We start from the raw sequence: 21,787 nt of genomic DNA on the forward strand, positions 1-21,787 counted from the left end.
CTCAGTACCTGCAGTGTGCATGATTATATTCTTCTTTCAGGCACAAACCTAACCTTTCTTACACCCATTTTTGCCAGTCACTGTCTTTGTTAGATCAGATTTTCAATTTCTTTATTAACCTTCCTGCTTTCTCAAAGTTGCTTGAAAATGCACCATTTGCCCACTATTTTTCCAAAATTGTCTTGGGGGTGGGGGGGAATAACCGGCCCAAACCCCCCTTACGAGGTTCGGGCTCGCTCACATTACGGTGTCACAAAAAAAAGGTTGTCTAGAAAGTATGTCACCCACATGAAAAGTTTGAAAAGCTGTGATATAGAGGGATACAAAACATATTTTTCCCCTGCACTGCCTTCATCCTCTGGCAGAGCTAGAGCAGGTCTGTCCACTTGTGTTTCAAACTTGGTGGAATTTGAGGAAATCACCCCAGTAAAACTAGAACCCAATTTCCAATTACTAAGCCTCCGCCTGAATAAGGCTGACCACTTCCTCCTGGTAAACTTTTATAACAATCTTCACCAGGTTGATTTTTTATTAGCAATACGACAAATTTTTCTTTCTCTTCAAAACTTAATAAACAAGTTATCCAAAGATGTCGTAATTACTTGGGGAGGTGATTTTAATCAACGATTGTGTAGGCACAGTGACCAGAATATCTGTGGCCTAACGGATGAGAACGAACACCCGATAACTCATTTTTCCCACACAACACTAGGGGACTGTCTAAATGAAACACTTTTTGGTTTAGATTTAGGTCTGGCCAATAACATGATAAACCCTCTGGTCCCGCCTATCCCAACCTTTAACGGTAGAGGCAGGTCAAGTAAAATAGACTTTGTTTTTATTTCTTGTAAAGCGGAACCACGTGTCTCAAAGTGTATGACTCATGATATTGCTGAGTGATCAACATCCAAATAGCATCTCTCTATTGCTTCTACAGAAGCTAGCTAGACATAATACAGTCAGGACCCTGGAGCAAAATACCTTGATTGTAGACAGGCTGAATGGGTTCTCACTAAAATGGGATAAAGTGGATCCTGTAGCTATTACTAGAAACGTAGTCAATACAGCACGAGTGGCGAGTGAAAACTGTCTTGATATTGACACCTCCGACGAGGAAGTCTTGATCAATTTTTTGACTGTTACTAAAACAATAAAAGAAGTCCTTTCTGTCAAACTAAAAAAGAGAAAGCTTAAAAAGAAAGGTTGGTTTAACAACAGCTGCACAAAAGCGCATTCAAAATTGAAAGCCGCATTGCATAAAATAGAACTGGATCCCCAAGAAATCGTCACTCTTAGAAAGGAGTATAATCAAGCTATAAAATCCAGAAAAACAAAATTGAAAAAGGAACTGTGGGACCAACTTCATAAAAGCTGTACCCTAAGGGACAGCGCTGCTTTCTGGGCAGTTATTAAATCTCCCTTCCTTTCTGATTCTAGCGCTACCCCTAAAATTGACGTGGCGATAGACGAATTGACGTGGGTTGAACACTTTGCTCGGATTTTTGGCCTCTCTTCGAGGTGGCACAAAGCAGTCAACTCCCAGGAAAAGACCCACCCGGAATTAAAACTGACTCCTTACCCCTTAGTTTTAGATATAACGCATGACGAAGTAGAGCTCGCATTGAAGGCTAGCAAAAGCGGAAAGGCGCCAGGCCCCGATGGGGTACCAATTGATTTCCCTAAAGCTAACTTGGAATTGTGGACCCCAATTCTGAGCAGGGTCCTGCAGGCGTCATGTGCGGTGGGGCTTGTGGACTCGTGGTCAGAATCCATTCTTGTTCCGATCTTTTAAAAGGGGGACCGCCAATCACCATCCTGTTACCGTCCAATCTCCTTGCTTGATTCGCTCGGGAAAGTGGCGGGTCGAGTTATTCTTGAACGCCTCCAGCATTGGGCGGACGATAACAGGATCCTATCAGATCTACAATTTGGATTCCGCCAGGGGCTTGGCACTATTGAACAAGCCCTTAACTTGACACTTTTGATGGGCAAGTATGTAAGTGCTAAGGGAGGAGCCTTATACATGGTGTATGTCGATTTATCGACTGCGTTCGATTGTGTCGCTCATGCAAAACTATGGTCAGTTTTATTGGAAATGGGGGTAGAGCAGGCGCTTGTCAATTTCCTGCACGAGTTATATTCAGACGCTACAGCGAGAGTGAGGTATGGTGTTGGGGGGAACTAAGCGTCGTTCGGGGTAGAGAGAGGGGTTAGGCAGGGCTGCGTTCTGGCCCCCTTTCTTTTTACACTCTATACCAATGGCCTGGAGCGGGACATGGTAAAAGGGTGCCAGGACCTTCCCATGATTAATAAGCGCCCAATACCGGCCCTACTCTATGCCGACGATGCTGTGATTCTAGCACGTACCCCTCTAGAATTACAACGTGCTCTTGTGAGATATAACACCTTCATGGCCAATCTGGATTTGAATATTAACATTAAAAAAACCTTTGTTATGTCTTCCGGATCCAAAATTAAGAAAACCAAGGCCATTTTCTTAAACAACACTAAACTTGAGAGCACCACGTCATACCCATATCTAGGCATAGTAATAGATCATAAAACCTCCTGGAGACAGGCCATTTAGTCTAGAAAATTGCTTTTTATGAGGACTACTATTGCGCTAGTAAATTGTTCTCGTAGGCTGGAAAAAAGGCCCCGCTGAACTCATCAAGATATATAATGCTAAATGTACAACTGTTGCATCTTACGGGGCCAGTATGTGGGGCTATGGAAAGATAGAAGCTCTGCAAAAGGTTGAAAATAGCTTTTTAAGGTATCTTCTCGCTGTTCCTCAAGGTACCGCGACCTTTTCGTGCCATTTGGAACTGGGTGTTCCGCATCTGACAGACATTGTCAAAATCCAACCACTTCTCTTATGGCATCGTATATGGTCGTCCAATAATACCATTTTCTGTCAAGGGTTCATACAGGACTGCATTTCTTTAGAGAATGCTCATAAGATTGGGTGGATAGCTTATATTAAAAAATTACTATACGATCTGGGACTCGAAAAATATTTTCATTCCCCCCTCTCAATCTCAGATTTGTCTAGAAAAGCATTCAAAGCGCAGTGTTTAACACATCTAGAACAACTGCGGCTGGCCAATGAGGTCAGCAAAACATCAGTCCAACACATGCTGCTAATTCAAACAACTCTGACTATTCAACCCTACCTAACCTTTAACTTGACCAGCTACGAAAGATTTCTATTAATCCGGTTTAGGTTGAACTCTTTTTATCGTTTAGTTAGCTTCCCAAAAAGAGACAACCGGGCCACAGTATTACCACTCTGCCCTTGTGATGGCCTCTCTATTCAAGCCACAATTCATACAATCTTATTTTGTAAGTTCTATAGTGAACCTAGAAGGCTTTGGTTGATCCCGATCTTAAAAACTATGGGTCTTCGAAGATGTCGTCCCGCACTCCTGTCCCTACAATTTCTGGATGAGGAGTGCGCAACGAAAGCCATTGCTAAATTTCTGAAGTTTATTGTGCGGCATAGGCCTAACTTCGAGTAGACTATAACATTCTTTTTAGGACTTCTCTTTTTTCATTGTACTGTTTAAGACACTTTTTTACAATGTTTTTTATACAGTTTTTAAAGGATTGCATATTTGCACTTTATGAATTGTTATAGCCCAAAATTAATTTTTCCTTTCAATGTATTTTAGAGATATGCATTCTTAAATGTAAATGTAAATGTGCTGGATTTGTAAAGCGCACGGCTGCCCGTGAGCGTCCCGGCGCTTGCTTAGGGAACCCGTCCTGGTATTCCCCTGTGAGAAACCCCGGCAGGGTGTCCACAAGGTGAAAGCCAGGCATCCCGCCGCGAGGGGCCATAGTGGAGATTAAGCAAGCTATTGCCCAGAGTCGCAGAGTGTGACCCCGTGAGTTGAGTAGGCACCAGAGCGAGAATTGTCAAGTCCGTGGAATTTTTGAGCCCGAGACCCGCCGAGGCGGGGAATCGAACCCTGGTCCATGGTCGATCTCAGCTTCCGGGTCTGCCGCCTCTAACCACTGAGCCACGCTTCACGCATTCTTATAATTACGGTGTGGAAAAAATGTTTTTTTATCTTTTTAAATGTACTTTAATGGTTTTATTTCTGACGAAAGCCGAATAAAGGAATTTTGAATTTGAATTGAATAGTCAGTAAGTGTTTTGTAGATATGTATTATTGATTTTCTTTCTTTGCCTGGATGAAACAATAGCCTCAACGTGTTTTATATGAGCGACTCAGTGGTAATATCCGCCCAGATTAGATGCTGGGCTTTCACCAATCTACTATAAATTAAGAAGTCTCCTTTAGAAACCCTGCGGTCCTTTCCGTTTCATAAACAGTTTAAAGGGGCCTCTCAGTCACATAGGTCTCCTTTTGTCAATGTAATGTAGGCGTCACACCTAGACAAGCCACTTTCCCATTCACCAGTCAGACTCGTGATTGGGACCCCTGTAGCGTATACAGTCACAAAGGACTTATCAATAGGCACCATTCATGTCCAGCAGCACTAAACTACCAATAACAATTGTGGCAGTCCATTCCATGTTTTTTTTTGGTGCTAACAACATGCTTATAATTATGATTAATGGAAGGTCTACTGCCAAGAATCAGGCATCCATTGGGGACTGTTTCGCAAATCATTTGACTACCCACTGAAATTTCACCATGAAATAAAAAAAGGTCATAGTCACTGGCCCCAGTCCTTCCTGCGAACTGGGTACATTAGTTTGTGCATTGCTTCTCCGTGCCTATCATTATTCTAAAAATAATGGCAATAATATGGTATCTAATTCCTTAAATATTTTACGGAATAATATTATCTACAAATTGGTAAAGTGGTAAAGGAGACACAGTAGGATCAACATTATGTTTGTTCTATCTCGCTTCAAAAATGTTTTCCAGGGTGCAATATTGCTTCTAATGGCCGTCATTCTCCTATGTTTCCCCCCTCAATTATGCCGTCAGTGGCATGTTAAGCCTGGATCCCCAATCATGAAATGTTTGTTGAGTGTATGACTCAGAGCAGGACTGGATGCTGTCGCTTGTGAGAACCTAATAAGGAACTCACAGCACTTGGACTAGTTAACCGGTAACTCTGACGCAAGTACAAATTGCACAAGAGCTTCTATAACTTGGCCAAGCCAAGTAGTTGTCAGATTGTTCACAAAGCACTCTTACGTTTTGAGTGCTTGTTGAAGTTCGCAGAGACGCTATGTGCCAAACTTCCCAATCCCCTACCGTACAACCTGTGTGTTTAAATGCCCACTAAGGCTATGCGATAAAAGTTAGGGAGGAGGACTGGAAACTGGACGCTACCGTGTTCCTGTTATCGACCTGCGAGGCAATAAGATGGAAGTATCATCAATATTGGCTACTGTTTACAACAACACTTCTACACTATGCTGTACTACCTAACTTCATCATTAGTGTGTTTCTGACTGTTCGTTATCCTACCTGTGATCTACAGGTGTGCTGCATCGCGTCCGTGTTGTTGTATGATGGTTGTGATGCCGCTGTCTGGTGACTAGTTGCTGTTGTGATGCGTTTGTTCAAGAAGCGATGGCGTAGCAACAATGGGTGAAGGTTTTTTCTATAGTGACCAAGAGGTGCAAGTTACCCTACAGAAGGTACATACAATGGGTTTTAAAAGGTGTACAATGATGCGCTGCACTTACATGCACATATTCCAGCGAATCTCACCATCATGATTACTGTAACAAACAAAGTAAATAGCCCACGCTACAATAAAATATAAGGGCCTCCTATCATTCTAGAGCCTTTACAATTGTAAGTTCTGTTTCTCAACAACTTTGTAACTTCTTCAAATTGCTTCCTTGCATCAAGAAACATGTTCCCAAAAATGTCTGTTTTGTAGTTAGGCAGGTATGATGCTGATGCTTTCTTGCGTTGGGCATCATGAAATACAAACAATTGTACTTAGCTTTCTGTTTTCTGTTTTGCAGGCGTTCCGGAAGTCTCACCGCGATGATTCACTGAGAGAAAAGACCGAACCACGAAGACTCCAGAAGCTGTTGAGGCAACTTGTCAGGTAAGCGTTGCGGAACTGGAACTTGCTGTCTCCTCGACAACAAGCGTAAGGCTAAGCGCCTTCTGGAACTTGGGTGTGGCTATTTATAGCTCTGCCACACCCAAGATAGCGGCCACGTGATGTGTGTATGACGTTTTAACTATTCGTGCCGAAACCGGCAACACAGGAGACAGTGTTACCTTGTAATGCCAACTGCTAAGCACTCGCAGATCATGCCCATGTATGCGATCACGATTTAGGATAGGATATCATACTATACCCACATTGTTTGTATCTCCTTCAAACAAACATTGTTACAATCACGTATGCATCGCAACACGCATTGCTTTAACCAATAAGAGCAATATACCAACAAATGTAATACATGTAATATGAAACGCAATACACGCAATACCTTTACATAAACACAGATCATGATAGTTAATACTACCCATAGGCATACAATGGCATGTTGTTTGAATGGGACAGGGGTGGGTTTCATGAAGGGAATATAGCTTTTAAATGGTGAGAACGAGCATGCATGTTAAGGCTTGCCTCACGATGAGAGTGAGTGCGTGCTGGTGAAATCATGACAGTACTCCCCTCGCAAAATCCCCCCTAATACCAGGGGTATGGGTTTCGGCTTGTCTGGATAATGGGATTGAAACCTTTTTACTAAGCGTGGGGCATTCTGTAGGTTAGCTAGAGGTTCCCATGTTCGTTCTTCAGGACCATATCCCTTCCAGTCTACTAAGCAATGCAGTTTTCCACGCATCCTTTTGGAGTCTAATACGGATTTTACCTCAAGTTCAGGAGTCCCATTGATCTCTACAGCAGGTGGAGGTTGTGTGACACGAGTCCTGGGATTGAATGGCCTTACTAATGAGACATGGAATACAGGGTGAAAACGGAATTTTGATGGAAGTGTTAATCTTATGCTGACAGGATTTATAATTTTTTCTATCTGCAAAGGTCCAATAAAACGGGGACAGAATTCCTTGTTACTTTTTATGTTTAAATGTTTGGTGGATAACCATACTTTTTCCCCAATAGCATAGGCGGGTTGTGTGGTGCGGTATGCATCAACTATTTGGTTTTGACTCTCTTTTACCTTTGCCAGTTGGAATTGGGCTTGCTGCTGGGTGGAAACCAGGTTTTTGACATAGTCACATGCAGATGGTATACTCAAAGGGGTAACATTTTGACTAGGAACATGCTTTGGATGATAACCATGTGCACAAAAGAATGGAGACATACCTGTGGAAGAATGATCTGAATTATTATACGCAAATTCTAAAGCCCAAACTTGCCCATTCTTGATTACAAACAGTTCACATGCAACATAGAAACTGTTCTATGGTTTGGTTTGTACGTTCCGTTAAACCATCAGTTTGCGGATGGTAACTAGAAGTGGTGCGAACATCCATGTTTAACGACTTTCCTAAATGTTGCCAAAAATGGGAGATAAATTGAGAACCCCTAGCTGAAATAATTACAGATGAAATTCCATGTAATCGTACCATTTCTTTTAAAAAGACTTGAGTTAATTCTAATGCTGAAGGGAGTTTTTTCAGGGGTATAAAATGTGCCATGAGAGTGAAATGGTCAACCCTTCTTTTGTCTGGGTAAGCTCCACTATAAAATCGAGGGACCCAGTGTGCCATGGTCGTGGGGACAACGGCAAGGGTTTTAATCACCTACTAGGGGCGCGATTAACTGGTTTATTTTGTATACATATAGCTCAAGTGTCCACATAAGTCGGTATGTCGTTAAACATGGAAGGCCACTAATATTGTCTTTTTTAGATTGATATGTTTTTGTAACTCCGGGATGTCCAGACATTAATGTGTCATGATGTTGTTGTATAACCTGATTTTGCAAACTAGTAAATGGTACAAAGAGCTGTTCATTCATGAGTAATACATCATCTCTCCACTGAAGCAGAGGATAAAGTTCCTGCCATTCATGTTTCTTTTTTTTACATATTTCTTTCTGAATGTCCAAGAGTATGTCTTTAGTAGTGACGTCCACCTGAAAACAATGTGTCGGCAACATTGGTTGCACAGTTTCTTGTGTTGAGCACATATCATAATTCATTCCCACCCGAGATAAAGCATACGCTTTTCTGTTCTCTTTCCCAGGACGATGAGTGATAATGAAATTGTAATCAATAAAAAATTAGAGTCCATCACAGTTGACGAGCAGAAAGTGCTTTTACTGAGCCTAAGGTTTGTAAATTACAGTGATCGGTATAAATTGTAATAGGGTGACGAGCACCCAACAACCTATGTCGCCATTCTTCGAATACCGCTGTTATCGCTAATAATTATCTGTCAGCTATAGCGTAGTTTTGTTCTGTGGCTGACAATTTCCTTGAATAATATGCTATGGGATGCATTTGCCCTGTGTTTTTGTGTCTTTGCGACAAGATGCCTCCTATGGCCAATTGAGAGGCATCATCTTCTACAATAAAGGGAAAAGAAGGATCAGGGTGCATCAAAATTGGCGCCAAAGTACATTGACTTTTTAAATCTTGAAAAGGTTGTTCAGCCAACTTGTTCCTTACAAATTTGGTATTCTTGCGCAACAATTTAGTAATTGGGGTTATAGTTTGAGAGAAGTTGTGTATAAATCGCCTATAAAAATTGGCAAACCCCCAAAAACTCTGAACTTGTTTCACGGATGAAGGACTGGGCCAGATTAGTACTGCTTGAATTTTCTTTGGATCTATTTAAATTCCTGTGGGACTAATTACATAACCTAAAATATTCCACCTGGGTAGTATGAAACAAGCTTTTTTTTAACTTTACGTATAATTAATGTTTTAAAAGCTGTCGAAGAAGGGCGCGCACTTCTTGTACATGTTCAGCAACAGTTTTTGAATATATAAGCATGTCGTCTATGTATACCACACAGCATATATCCAAGAAATCTTGCAAGACCTAATTTATAAAAAACTGGAGCATTGCACAGTCCAAAGGGCATCACTTGGTACTCCTAGAGACCAAATTTGGTCCGGAAGGCTGTTTTCCATTGATCACCCTCTTGGGCTCTAACAAGGTGGTTGGCTCGCGCAAATCCAGTTTTGTATAGATGGTAGCTCTTTGATTTGATCTAACAATGTCGATATTAATGGAGGAAGGTACCGATTTTTATGGTTACATTGTTCAATGCGCGATAATCGAGGCACAAGCGTAACTGTCCCCCTTTCTTTGGTATAAAAACAGCGGGGAAGAGACTGGGGACTTAGAATGTCGGTAAATCCGTTGGCGAGATATTCATCCAGGTATTCTCGCAAATGTTCATTCTCTTTCTCTGTGAGGGTGTAAATGCGGCTGCACGGTGGAGTTGCCCCAGGCACTTAGTCAATACAGCAGTCGAAATCCCTGTGCGGGGGTAGAGTGTTCACTTTCTTTTTATCAAAAACATCCAGTAAGTCAGAATATTCAGTAGGTACACCTTCCAAAAGTAATACACTTTTGGAATTTCTGGGGAAGTCGTATCCTTGTATTTGATGTTCAACTACCTGATCTGGAAGGCATGTATGCTGACAGTAATCTGAATGAAATACTGTGGTCTTTTGTACCCAGTCTATTTTTGGGTTGTGTTGGACTAACCATGGTACGCCTAATACGAGGTGGAACTGTGGCACGTCGATAATATCAAATGTGATTTGTTCAGTATGTTTTGTAGAACATGTCATACTAAGAGTCTCTGTGTGTTGTTGTTTTAATCCAGATGTTAGTTATTTTCCGTCCACTGCTCTGACTGTTTCTGGCCTATCTTTTTGTGAAGTTTTTAATCCAAAGTCTTGTAGGAACTGGGTATCTATAAAGTTGCCTGTAGCTCCTGAATCAATTAGAGCGTCCACAAACCAGGACGGATTGTTGTCTTTCAATGACCGTAAAAGGACTTTAATAATAAGATGATGAGCAGAGAGTTCAGGGGTCGTGGAGGCCAAGATGGTGTGTTCACTCAACAAACTGACCTTGTCTTTCGTCAAGCTCTCTGGTTTTCCGACTGTTGAGTGACTGCGACTTCACTTGTTTTATGTGTAATTTTATTGGGAGGATTGGGGCCCTCTAATGGTTCCTATCTGCATCGGTTCCCTCGTATCTATCTTGGTTACTGGCTCACTCTTCGGGGTTGTCTTTTCCTTGAATGTGAACAGTTTGTGATCTGTTCGTCCAATGTGGTCTGCTCGCCCTTTCTCATCTTTTCGTTCTGCTAAGCGATGATTTAATTTTACCACTAAATCAATGAAGTGCTCACAATACTAAAATCTGGGTTAAAATGTCCTTTAATTCGTCCCCTAACCCCCTGTAAAATAGAGACACTCTTTTTTCTTCCGGCCAATTGGCTTCATTTACTAGTCTATTGAAGAGTGAAATACAATGTAATAAATCCGAAGAGCCTTGTTTTAGATTCAATAGTTCGTGATCTGCGCTTTGCACAAACACATGTTTGGCAAACAATTTTTTCAATGTGTTTTTGAATCGTCTGAGCTCATAGAGAATGGGATCATCACGCGCCACAAATGGAACTGACCATAGAGCTGCGTCCCCTCCTAGATAGGACAGAATAAAGGCAATCTTAGAGGAATCATCTGAGAATGCGGTTTGTTTAGCAATAAAGTGAAAATAGCATTGATTCATGAAAACAGTGAATTTAGCACTGTCTCCATAAATTCGTTATGGGGGTGCTAACAGGACAGGAATCGGAGTCACCACGAAGGAGAACTACTATGCAATGTTTGCAAAGCAGGCTGAATACGGGAGGTTTCAGTATTGATTTTTCCTTAGGGGAAAACCCCCAGGTGGCGGAACTTGACGGCACAGAGGCTTGCATTTTTGCTTGTAGCTCGGACATATCCTTACGTAATTTAGCATTTTCTGCCTTAATATCAGCCAAGATGGCGGCTATGTCATCAACAATACCTGAGAAGTTGGATCCATAGCGTCTGGGTGAACTAGTATCCTTGGGCTTAGCCTTCTGTCAGACTGATCACAAAGCACTCTTCCATGTTGAGTGCTTGTTGAAGTTCAAAGACGCTATGTGGCAAACTTTCCAATCCCCTACCGTACAACCTGTGTGTTTAAATACCCACAAAGGCTATGTGAAAAAAGTTAGGGAGGAGGGCTGGATACTGTACGCTACCGTATTCCTGTTGTCGGCCTGCAAGGCAACAAGATGGAAGAATCATCAATATTGACTGCTGTTTACAACGACACTTCTACACTATGCTTTACTGCCTAAGTTTATTATTAGTGTGTTTCTGACTGTTCGTAATCCTACAAGCGATCCACAGGTGTGCTGCGCTGCGTCTGTGTTGTCGTATGATTGTTGTGATGCTGCTGTCTGGTGACTAGTTGCTGTTGCGAGGCATTTGTTCAAGAAGGGATGGCGTAGCAACAATTGGTGAAGGTTTTTTCTATATTGACAAATAATAGGTACAAGTTACCTACAGAAGGTACATACAGTGGGTTTTAAAAGGTGTATAATGATGCGCTGCACTTTCACATACTCCAGCGAATCTCACCATCATGATTACTGTAAAAAACCAGAGTAAATAACACACACTACAATAAAATATAAGGGCCTCCTATCATTCTGGAGCCTTTACAATTGTAAGTTCTGTTCCTCAACAACTTTGTAACTTCTTCAAATTGCATCCTTGCATCAAGAAGCAATGTTCCCCAAAATTTCAGTTTTATAGTTCAGCAGGTACGATGCTGATGCTTTCTTGCACAGGGCGCCATGAAATACAAACAATTGTACTTAGCTTTCTGTTTTCTGTTTTGCAGGCGTTCCGGAGGCCTCACCACGATGATTCACTGAGAGAAAAGACCAAACCACAAAGACCCCAGAAGCTGTTGAGGCAACTTGTCAGGTAAGCGTTGCGGAACTGGAACCTGCTGTCTCCTTGACAACAAGTGGAAGGCTAAGCGCCTTCTGGAACTTGGGTGTGACAATTTATAGCTCTGCCACACCCAAGATGACCGCCGCATGTCAAGCGTATGACGTTTTAACTGTTCATGATGAAACTGGCAAAACGGGAGACCGTGTTACCTTGCAATGCCAACTGCTAAGCACTCGCAGGTCGTGCCCATGTATGCGATCACGATTTAGGATAGGATACCGTACTATACCCACATTGTTCGCATTGTTACAATTACGTATGCATGGCAACACGAATTGCTTTAACCAATAAGTGCAATATACCAACAAGTGTAATACATGTAATACGAAACGCAATACACGTAATATCTATCCATCAATACAGTTCATCTTAGATAATATTACCCATTGGCATACAATCGCTTGCTGGTTGCACGGGACAGGGGTGGGTTTCATGAAGGGGAATATAGCTCTTACAGAGCAAGAACGAGCATGCGTGTTAAGGCTTGCCACACAATGAGAGTGAGTGCGTGCTGGTGAAATCATGACAGTAGTGAGTTTCATCAAATGCATCAAGTCACCTGGATGCAGAGAAATGATGTGAACCAATACTCATTTACCTTTTAAATGCTGGCATGATATTCGCCAGGGGTTGCATAGCTAATGCAAAGATTAATGGTGATATTACTTGGCTCATTCGAGCCCAGAAGATTGGAGACAATGCAATGTTATCTCCTAAATTCACTCTCCACGTCTTCTCGAAGGTGTACTTTTAATTGACCATGTAAAATGCCTTATTTTGTCCACAGCAGTTACAACAGTGTTAGGAGTCAAAGTTGATGTCCGCTCAAGTACATTGAACCAACATTTAATATTAGGCAAGACAAGAGCTAGAAGGTCAGGGTACCCAGGGCCTGCACCAGTCAGTCTAGTGCTTAAAAGTTTGAACAGAGTTGTGGTGCAAAGAGCCGGGAACGTGACCTTCCCATGTCCCCGCCAATTTGGGAAAACCAAAAACACAAGAAATATAGCTATGAATCTTGTATTGTGTTATTAACAAACGAACGAAGTCTGAAGAATAATAACACAAAAGAATAAAGGAAGGACTTTTCTAGTATTTTAAAGACTCACTGGATTCATTTGGGAGACCTTTTTCGTTTTGCAATTATCTATTATGATATATTACTATACATCTTGAAACTGTATTCGTTTAAAGGTATGTGCTGAGCTAACTTGTTTCTAACATTTAATATTAGATGAAGAGTTCTAGAGGGGTACGAATCCACTTTGATCTGAGAGACCAGTTGATGACTGGTTGTTATTATACGGTTCGCTATGATTTTACCAAGAACATTACAATTGATGCTCAGCATCAAAAGTGGACTGAATGCTGTTTATCATGAGTGTCATGACCAGGATTGGGGAAGCAGACTATCAAAGCCTCTTTCATGGTGGTGTAATTTCCCCTTCTGGTAAGCAGTCTCAGTAGTAGTTATGGTACTAGAATATTTACAAATGTCTCGTAAAATTAATAATGTTATTCTAAAGTAGTGTCTCGTTTCATCCATGATTGTTTGCCTGAACACAGGATCTTCCAGCAAGCTGTCTGAAATCTCCAGCATGGAATTATAGTTCTACGCCTACCCCAGATTATGTGTAGGAGAAGTGGGGTATGTCTGACAGTATCCTCCAACCACTTTGTCCATATACCTTGTATGATCTGACATTGAGGTCAGATGTATATTTAAAAATAATTATTTCCTGACCTCTGGATTAAACGCATGCTAGGAATCAATGAAGTCCCAGTTTATATGCAATACAATACCTCCTTTGCCATTGCAACGTATCTAAGGATGGTAGAGGTGGATATGATCTGTTTCAATCCACCTTTTCCTCACCACCGAAGAGTCGACCGAAGAGACCGGGAGTTGAAGAACTTCGCCTGGACAACATTAGGAATGTGCATGTTCGCCAGAAGTACTTCCTCCCAATCCTGTCTACCCTCTACTATCACATATCATCCCTCTTGGTCTATATGCATTTTCAGCACACCAAAGGGAACAACAGGCTTCCCCTATATTAAAATCCCTGTTGTGTAGGGAGAGTACACTGTGCCTTATATTTTGACCTCTTCAGCGTTTTTTCAACTTAGTATCTTCTTGCCTTGTCAGTTGTGTTTTTGTAATCTGGCCATGTGAGCACCCTGAATCTTATGTGTGACTAGATTTAATGCTGTTCAGCAGCATTATTTATGTCACTTGCCATGTCATTTTATACTTATACAGAGAACCCATTAGTGTCATCTAGGCAAATGAGCGCACAATATCCTCCATAGAACAGCAGGCCCCTGGCCTGAAGCAGCCCCTTGACTCCTATCTGCTCTCTTTCCCACCTGTATTCACAGCGGCGCACTTCAGGCAAGGAGGCAATGTGGCTCCCTTTATCCCTGTCTGCCTCGTGCCTCGTACCTCGACCAAGGCAACACTCATCATTCAGAGGCAGGTTGGCTCATGAGATTGGGGCATGTGGCATAGTTTTAAATCAGAATGATTTCAAGACAGAGCAACTGTCGGAGCTCAAGAAAAAACGGTTTCCCCTCCACGCTCGCTCATTCCCCCTTCCTACCTTGGCCATACATAATAATGAAAACGACACGTATCTGTTTCTTCTGTCACCGCTGCCATCGACGCTAATGGCACACTAATGGTCCAAATCGAATCGTAATCTATTTTACTTCTGCCCACACTGAGAATTGCTCAGTCAAGGCCAATGAGTTTTATGTCCTATACTGCTTTTCTTTCTTTCATGCTTGTGGTGGTTTTCATGTGTAGAACGTGACTTCATGCACCAACATATGAATGTCCTCCATCCCATTGATATTTCTTGCATATAGTCCATGTGACAAAGCTAACTTGTCCTGATATGATTGCTGCAGATCTAACCGTGGAATAACCATCACTGTCAAAAGGAGTTTCCTCATCACCCAATTGAAAGGTTTGCTGTGGAATTAACGTTACGTGTAGCAACGAATCCTTTTCTTTAGATCTCGGGTGAACCACGCCATACCACTGCTTTTGATTTAGATGCCATATCTTTTGCTAATTTTTATTTTCTACTTAGAAAAATAATGTTGTATACAGGTGTGCTTGCACTTGTCGGTCACTGCTGTGACATTCTTCAACCTTGTGATCCTCTTCCAAGCTGCAATGTGAGGCACCCCATTCATCTATCCTTTTCACCCTGAATACATAGCTTGTGATGTGTAAAGAATAAAATAGAATAGAATTAAAAAGATTAGAATGGTACTTAATTTCCATGACTGCTGTACAAGTGTTGTCCTTCACAAAATCTACTAATTTGAGATACCATTTCTATATTGTCTCCTAAAAGAGACAAAGAAAAAGAGGTTTCTGCTTTCCTGCTGAGTTATTCACATATTGTGTAAGGTTTTCAGGACCTGGTTGGTGTTAAACATTCCCTAAGTAGCATCACGAACCATTGTTTCAATTTCAGCATCACCAATACTCACATATTTTTCTAGATCCTCTTAAAAAAAATGATGTGCATAGCTTCAAACAATGAACTACCCCCAACTACCAGTATATGCACTGCCTGGTGATCTGCTCACCTGTATTATCAAGTGCCCGTTGCTGCCAAGAATACTTCTGACGAGTTTCAAAGCAGTGTTGGCTTTTATATCACTGCTTGCTACTCCTCCGTCTTCTCTAGTGCTACACCTTTGCAATGGAATTAGTAGAAGTCCACCATGTCTCATAACTTGAAAAGTTGTGTTTCACCGAAAGTTATTTTTCATGAATGATTGTACTTCATCACAGGAAAAATTAAATGCTAAATTTGGGTTTTCATTTTGCTTTACGTAAGGCAAAAGGTGCAAATCTCTTGGTGCATGTATTTTATTGTGGTGTGCAAAGTCACAAAGTTATTTTTCTTGCTGCATCTGCATAACTCAAAATCAAAATAACTCAACAAATATGTGAAGGTTGCCCAGTTCTACATGATTTCTTTTGTATGAAAAGGACATTTTTTCAATTTTTTTAGCATTGCACACATTCTTATTTTTACGAGTTAATTTGGATTATCTTTCCAGGTGTCAAGTCACCTGTGATGAACAATTTTGCAAGGCATTGACTTGAGTTAAAACTCTTGCAAGTTGAAGCGCTGTTCCAGTAAGTGCTTCAGTTCCTAGATCTGTGGGGCTTTGACGAAGAGCAGGTAACACTGCGAAATATGTGAAAGCCAACAAACATGAGGTTGGCAAAAGTTTCCTTGTGTGATAAAAGCTTCACTTACCCTTGTAAAAAGTTTATCGAATTGTTGGAGCCAATAGAATATTAGCACCCAGTCAGTCTGAGACATAGATATGGGTTTGTGTTACCTGATAAATTATAGCGCAATGTAACCCTGAATCTGCTAGTGCAGTTGTGACATATTGAGTCTGATACAATCTGATTTGTAACCACCCTTAATGCTAGCTCCTACATGTAGAAACTTTTCACAATTCATCTTATATCCTACTGCAGTGGTTGTTAATCTTTTGACATCTGTGGACCCCCAATGAATCACTATTGAAAGCTGGGGACCCCTGCCAATGCACTAGCTATAATTTGAACCTCAAAACAAACACAAAAATACCGAAAAAAGTATAGATCAAACATACACAAATGGGGACATTTTATTTATTTCACAACCAATATATATATAAAACATTGAATTTAAATGGGAAGGTAGGAACTTTCCAATATTTGGTTTTATTTGTTAAAGATAAAGTGGTATGCTGGACTCTAGCATATCCCTTTGACTATTTTGCTTTTCTTGCATGCTCCCTTTTGTTGGTGCATACCATTGCTTTACTTGGGGCCACCAGTTGTCCCTACCAGATTTTGTTTGAAGTGCTTGTGCTGCTACCATGACTCAAGCAAATGATACCAGCTTAATGCTTATTCTCAATTGCAAATTGTCTCATATTTACAGAGCGTGTTAAATTTTATATTTTGCTTTTTATGTATGAGTTTACAGTATTTTATTAAACTGCGAAAAAAAATACAATTTTCCTAAACAGTTGTGGATGCCCTGAGTAGTCTTTGCGAACCACAAGCAGTCCGCGGATCCCATATTAAGAACTGCTGTTAAGATGTAGCAGAACTCTTTGCTGGGCAGACAGTAAGCGATGGTATAACATTTCATACTCACACAGCCAGCAGCAAGGCCTCTGAAGAGCGATGAACAAGATAGAACCACTCTGAGTATTGCCAGACATTCCCCAGTAGCAAACAATAGGCGTCCCTCCCTGGTCTTTGACGTCAGTTATCATTTAGCCAACATCTCCGCAGGAATCTGCGTTACAAAGCCGTTTTACAATTGCATCTTATTATTTATCAAAGACCGCATCCTTGCTGAAAATTTTCCTTCATTGTCAAATCCAAGCTGATGAATCTCACATTCAAATATTAATATGGCGCAATGTTCTGGTTCACATGTTCCTTTTCAATGGTTTTCGCTGGCATTTTATGTTACAACCGTGAAACCCAGAGGACCCCCCCCCCCCCTGCTAGGCATGCGATAAGGTCCGAGCCCTGCGGCTGATGTGCGTAGGAGGCGAATTGATTGGAAAGCTTCATCTCCCACGCGCCGTAAAAAATAAAAGCAAACCAACAGCTCGAAGGGTGCCTGGCTCTGCTGCTGCTCTCAGTATGAGTCACTACGCTGGACCCCAGGAGGCACTTCCAGTTAGAGAGCCGGTGGAGCCCTGGAGTCAGCAGCAGCGGTAGTCATTACAGAGATTAAACTTTGCACATCTTGACGGTAAGATTGAGCACCTTTCGCTTCTGGGCACAGAAGTGCTCCCTGTGCAGGACCCTCAGACGCAGCATTGATTACACAAACACAATATAACCTGTTTGAGAGTTATTATTGAACAGTGAATGAACGAGGCGCCCCGTCCAAGAAGTTCCGGCAAATGCTTTGCATCAAAAGTTATATTTCTTCTGTTATGTTGCTCTGCCCTGTTTTAGGGTGCTTGAGTTCACACATGGAATTCAGGGCATAATGTAAGGGGGATGCTTACTGTAGTGTCCTCCCCAGCCAGGGTATATCCAAATGATCAAGCCACACACGGAGCTTTGTATTACACATCTTTATTCCTCAGGGTATAACCGTTAACTGAACTTTCTGCATCATGAATTCTATCACCCACGCGCTTATGTCACTGTTCTATGGAGTCAGTCAGGAATCAAACAGGGTCCCGTCATCTCGAACTCACAAGACACTACATCCCCCTCATTTGTTAAATAAAAAGTACCAAAGAATACATATATACATTATAACTCTTCAATAAGTCGTTTTGGTGCTCGAATCAATTGCCCAGATCTGGTTATGTGAGGCTGCGGAGATACCTAGAGAAGTGTCCATGACTGGCATTGGTGACCGAGACATTGGGACAGTCAATGGGCTCTCTGGATTCTCAGGTGGACAAGTCTCACTTGTAGCATCTGGAGTTGGGGCAGGTGAGGCAAGTGCCTGAAATGCAAAGAATCTCACTAATAGACTTTACAGGATTGTTAGAAGTCACCATGTGTCCTTTTCTAGTCAGAAACCCCAGAGGGGCTGCATCAAATGGAGTATCAGTCTTACGTTTCCATTTCTGCCTGACAGTAACCTGGTCTCCCCTGTTGAACACAGTGCTCCAGGTGCAACAGCGTCTGCCTGCATAGGGCTTCATTATATGTTGCGAGACATATCAGTAGTGTGTAGTTTATCAATGTCATAGTTCTCTCAGTGGTTCATGGTGGCAATTTGGTACCTATGGCTCTTCCAAACATCAAGGAGGCAGGGCTTTCACCCATGGTAGAATAGGAAGTTGCACGAAGAGCAGACTGAAGAACTGATTTGAGTTCAAGCTTTTCCAGTAAAGTGTGCTGAACGGTCTCTTGAGGGTGCTCATAAATCTCTTTACCGTGCCATTCGTCTGTGGCCAAAGAGGAGCACTTTTCTGATGCTTAACATTTAGATGAGTGAGAAAATGTTTAGATTCTCGACTATTGAAAGGCGGGCCATTGTCAGCTTTCAAAATCGAAGGAACACCCAATGTTGCAAAGATACTTTCTATTCTCTCAATGACTCTGTCATGAGTAGTAGACGGCAGATCTTCCACAAGGGGAACATGGCAATAATCATCAACAATTGCTAGTAGATGATTTCCATTGTAAAGGGGTCCAAAGAAATCAATTGCAAATGCATGCTTGGGAAGATCAGACATGTTTAATAGATGTGGGGTTGTCTTGTATGACAAGCAGTTGCCCAAATGACATGCCTTTAACTCTTATTCAACTCTGTCTTCTTGATGAGGGAACTACACTCGATCCCATAGTTCTTGTTTTTTTGCAACAACTCCACGGTGTCCCTCATGAGCCAGCTCAATAACTTGTTGTCTCAGACTCTCAGGTATGGCAATTCTTGACCCTCGTAAAATGATGCCTTCTGGAGTTTCTGAAAGTTATTCCTGCACATTTTTGAATTTCTGTTATTACTCCAGTATTAGAGCTTTCATAGATTCACATACCTGAATCATTCCCCGTCGTCAAGACCGGAGTCTCCGATACATAAAAAAGCCATCCTTAGCGGTATTGCAAACTGAAAAGAGGCCTAGGCCCATTTCCCTTTTGCAACCCATAGCCTTTGTTATGCAAAAAAGGGCCAAACTTTTCCCTGAGCCAATCAGAGCTCCTCACCCCCTAGAACACTCCTGAGAGAACCTTTTGCCCCTCAGATTTTCTACCGCACGTTGTGCTAGGGAGTCTCCTTTGAGCTCTGCTCAAATTCTGTGTTTTCAACTTCATTAAAGAACTTTGTTCTTAGGAATTCTACTGGATTCTGTTCTACTGCAGATTATCTTCAAAAGGATTATTTAGAGCCTGTGCAACTTGTTCCAAGAAGTTGCTCCACACTGATGACCCTCACACTGACTGCATTTACTGTCTATACCCGCAGGCCAAAGACTGCAAGGTATGTCGCAGTTTCTCAAGTAAGTTTCTGAGAGATCGTGAGGGGCACCTTTTAATATGGTGTCAAACGCTAAGGCCAGAAAGGAGGTTATTTCCAGTGACAGTGATGAGGCGTCATCCTCAACATCTAGGAGATCTCAAAAGAGAAGAAAATCTCCTCAAACTCATTCCTCAGGGGAATGTCCTGAGAAGGACCTCAAAAAGACCACTCATGGGTCTTCTGGGCGCAGTCCTTAAAAATCTCATTCTGTGGAAAAGGAGAGTAAAGGACATGTTTTTCGGGAAAAATCATGTTAAAAAGACAACTTCTGAGCCATCAAAATCACCTCCTCTGGTCGAAGAACCCTTCAGGAAGCCGTCTTCTATACCTCCTGAGGTAAAGACTTAGAAACCAACATCGGCAACGGGATCATCGACGAAGAAACCATCATCATCGTCGAGGATTGAGGTGAAACTCAGATCAAAAACAACATCATTGCCTATTACAGTCTCTCGTCTATGGCGTTGTCTATGACGGCATCGTCTACGGCGTCGGCGTCGACGGTATCGTCTACGGCGTCGTCGGCGACGGTATCGTCTACGGCGTCGTCGGCGATGGTATCGTCTACAGCGTCGTCGACCACGGGATCGTCTACGACATTGTCGACGACGGCGGTGGTCGTCGACGGTGGTGTCGACGCCGGTTACAGGATCGGCGACGGGAACATAGAAGACGATGACTATGTCGTCGACAACGGATAGCTGTCTACGCCTGGTGTCGACGATATGAACAAGACAGAGCCACCCAATATTCCCGCGAGGACTGGGTATTATCAATTACAAAAACACAATGCCCTCCCAGGAATTGTTTCACAATATTTCAATACATTTGATTTAGTCACAAAGCAGTGATCTTAACCCCTTCGACGCTGATGACGAGCTGGGCTCGTCATGAGGTAGCCTCCTCGCATGCTCATGACGAGCCCAGCTCGTCACGTAAAGTGCGCTTTTAAAAAAGTCAGCGTACGAGCGGAATTCCGCCCGCACGCATGCGGTTAAGTCTACAGATGCAAGGAAATACGATTTGTTGTGTTATTTATTCACAATTTAAAAATGAAACATGGCAACATACATACTACTCATATATTAACACCTAATTGTCAGTAGTATAAAACACTTTTCACTCCTATATATGGACAGGTAAAAACACCGTACATCACATTCTCTTTAGAATATCAATGAACCCATTTTATGGTCATAGCCATGATTCTTATATTTGCGAAACAGTGTTTGGCTGTCGACGTTTCGGTCCCTCGTTGGTCTATACAATCCCTGGGACCATCATCAGGACGGACAAGTTGCACATCAATATCAATCACTTCCAGCCGGAAGTTGAAATTCTCCACGCGACCCAAGATCCTATCATACAAATTCACCAATATCTTGAATTTAATAAAGAGACTGCACAATAGCGTTTAAATCGCTTTAAAGTTGATGCTCTCCGCAATCTGTATTCGACTACTGCCAGTTTCAAACAGGTGACGATGGCATCGACAACACTGGTGTCTACGGCGATCTCGCCAACGGGCTCGTCGACGAGAGAAATTCCACAATTAGAAATCATCAGGAAAAGGAGCATTACTCCAGAAATCACCTCCCCAAAGTAAGATTACACTTCTGGTGCCAACGCACCTGCTTTAAGAGCAGGATTCATAGGAAGAGGAGGACAACGGATGACTATGAGGAGGGATATGGCGAGTACCAATATCCTCAGCAACAGCACTATCACCAAGAGTACCAGGAAGGAATGGTTGGTATGCCATCCTCCATGATGATGGATCTGCAGTTTATGCTGGCAG

The 21,787-nt window shown here is 42.1% G+C and overlaps 1 long non-coding RNA gene across 3 annotated transcripts in view; it reads left to right on the forward strand.

The window, feature by feature from the left end:
* The window catches only part of LOC144754316 (uncharacterized), a 315,958-nt gene that overhangs the window by 183,236 nt on the left and 110,935 nt on the right, over window positions 1-21,787 (forward strand). For all 3 annotated transcript variants that reach the window (XR_013594696.1, XR_013594694.1, XR_013594695.1), the window contains exons 2-3: window positions 5,966-6,051; window positions 11,835-11,920. This is a non-coding gene — a long non-coding RNA (uncharacterized LOC144754316). The remainder of the gene's footprint in view (window positions 1-5,965; window positions 6,052-11,834; window positions 11,921-21,787) is intronic.

This window comes from Lissotriton helveticus, chromosome 5_1 (genome assembly GCF_964261635.1).
Source record: "Lissotriton helveticus chromosome 5_1, aLisHel1.1, whole genome shotgun sequence".
In the NCBI taxonomy this organism is placed as follows: domain Eukaryota; kingdom Metazoa; phylum Chordata; class Amphibia; order Caudata; family Salamandridae; genus Lissotriton; species Lissotriton helveticus.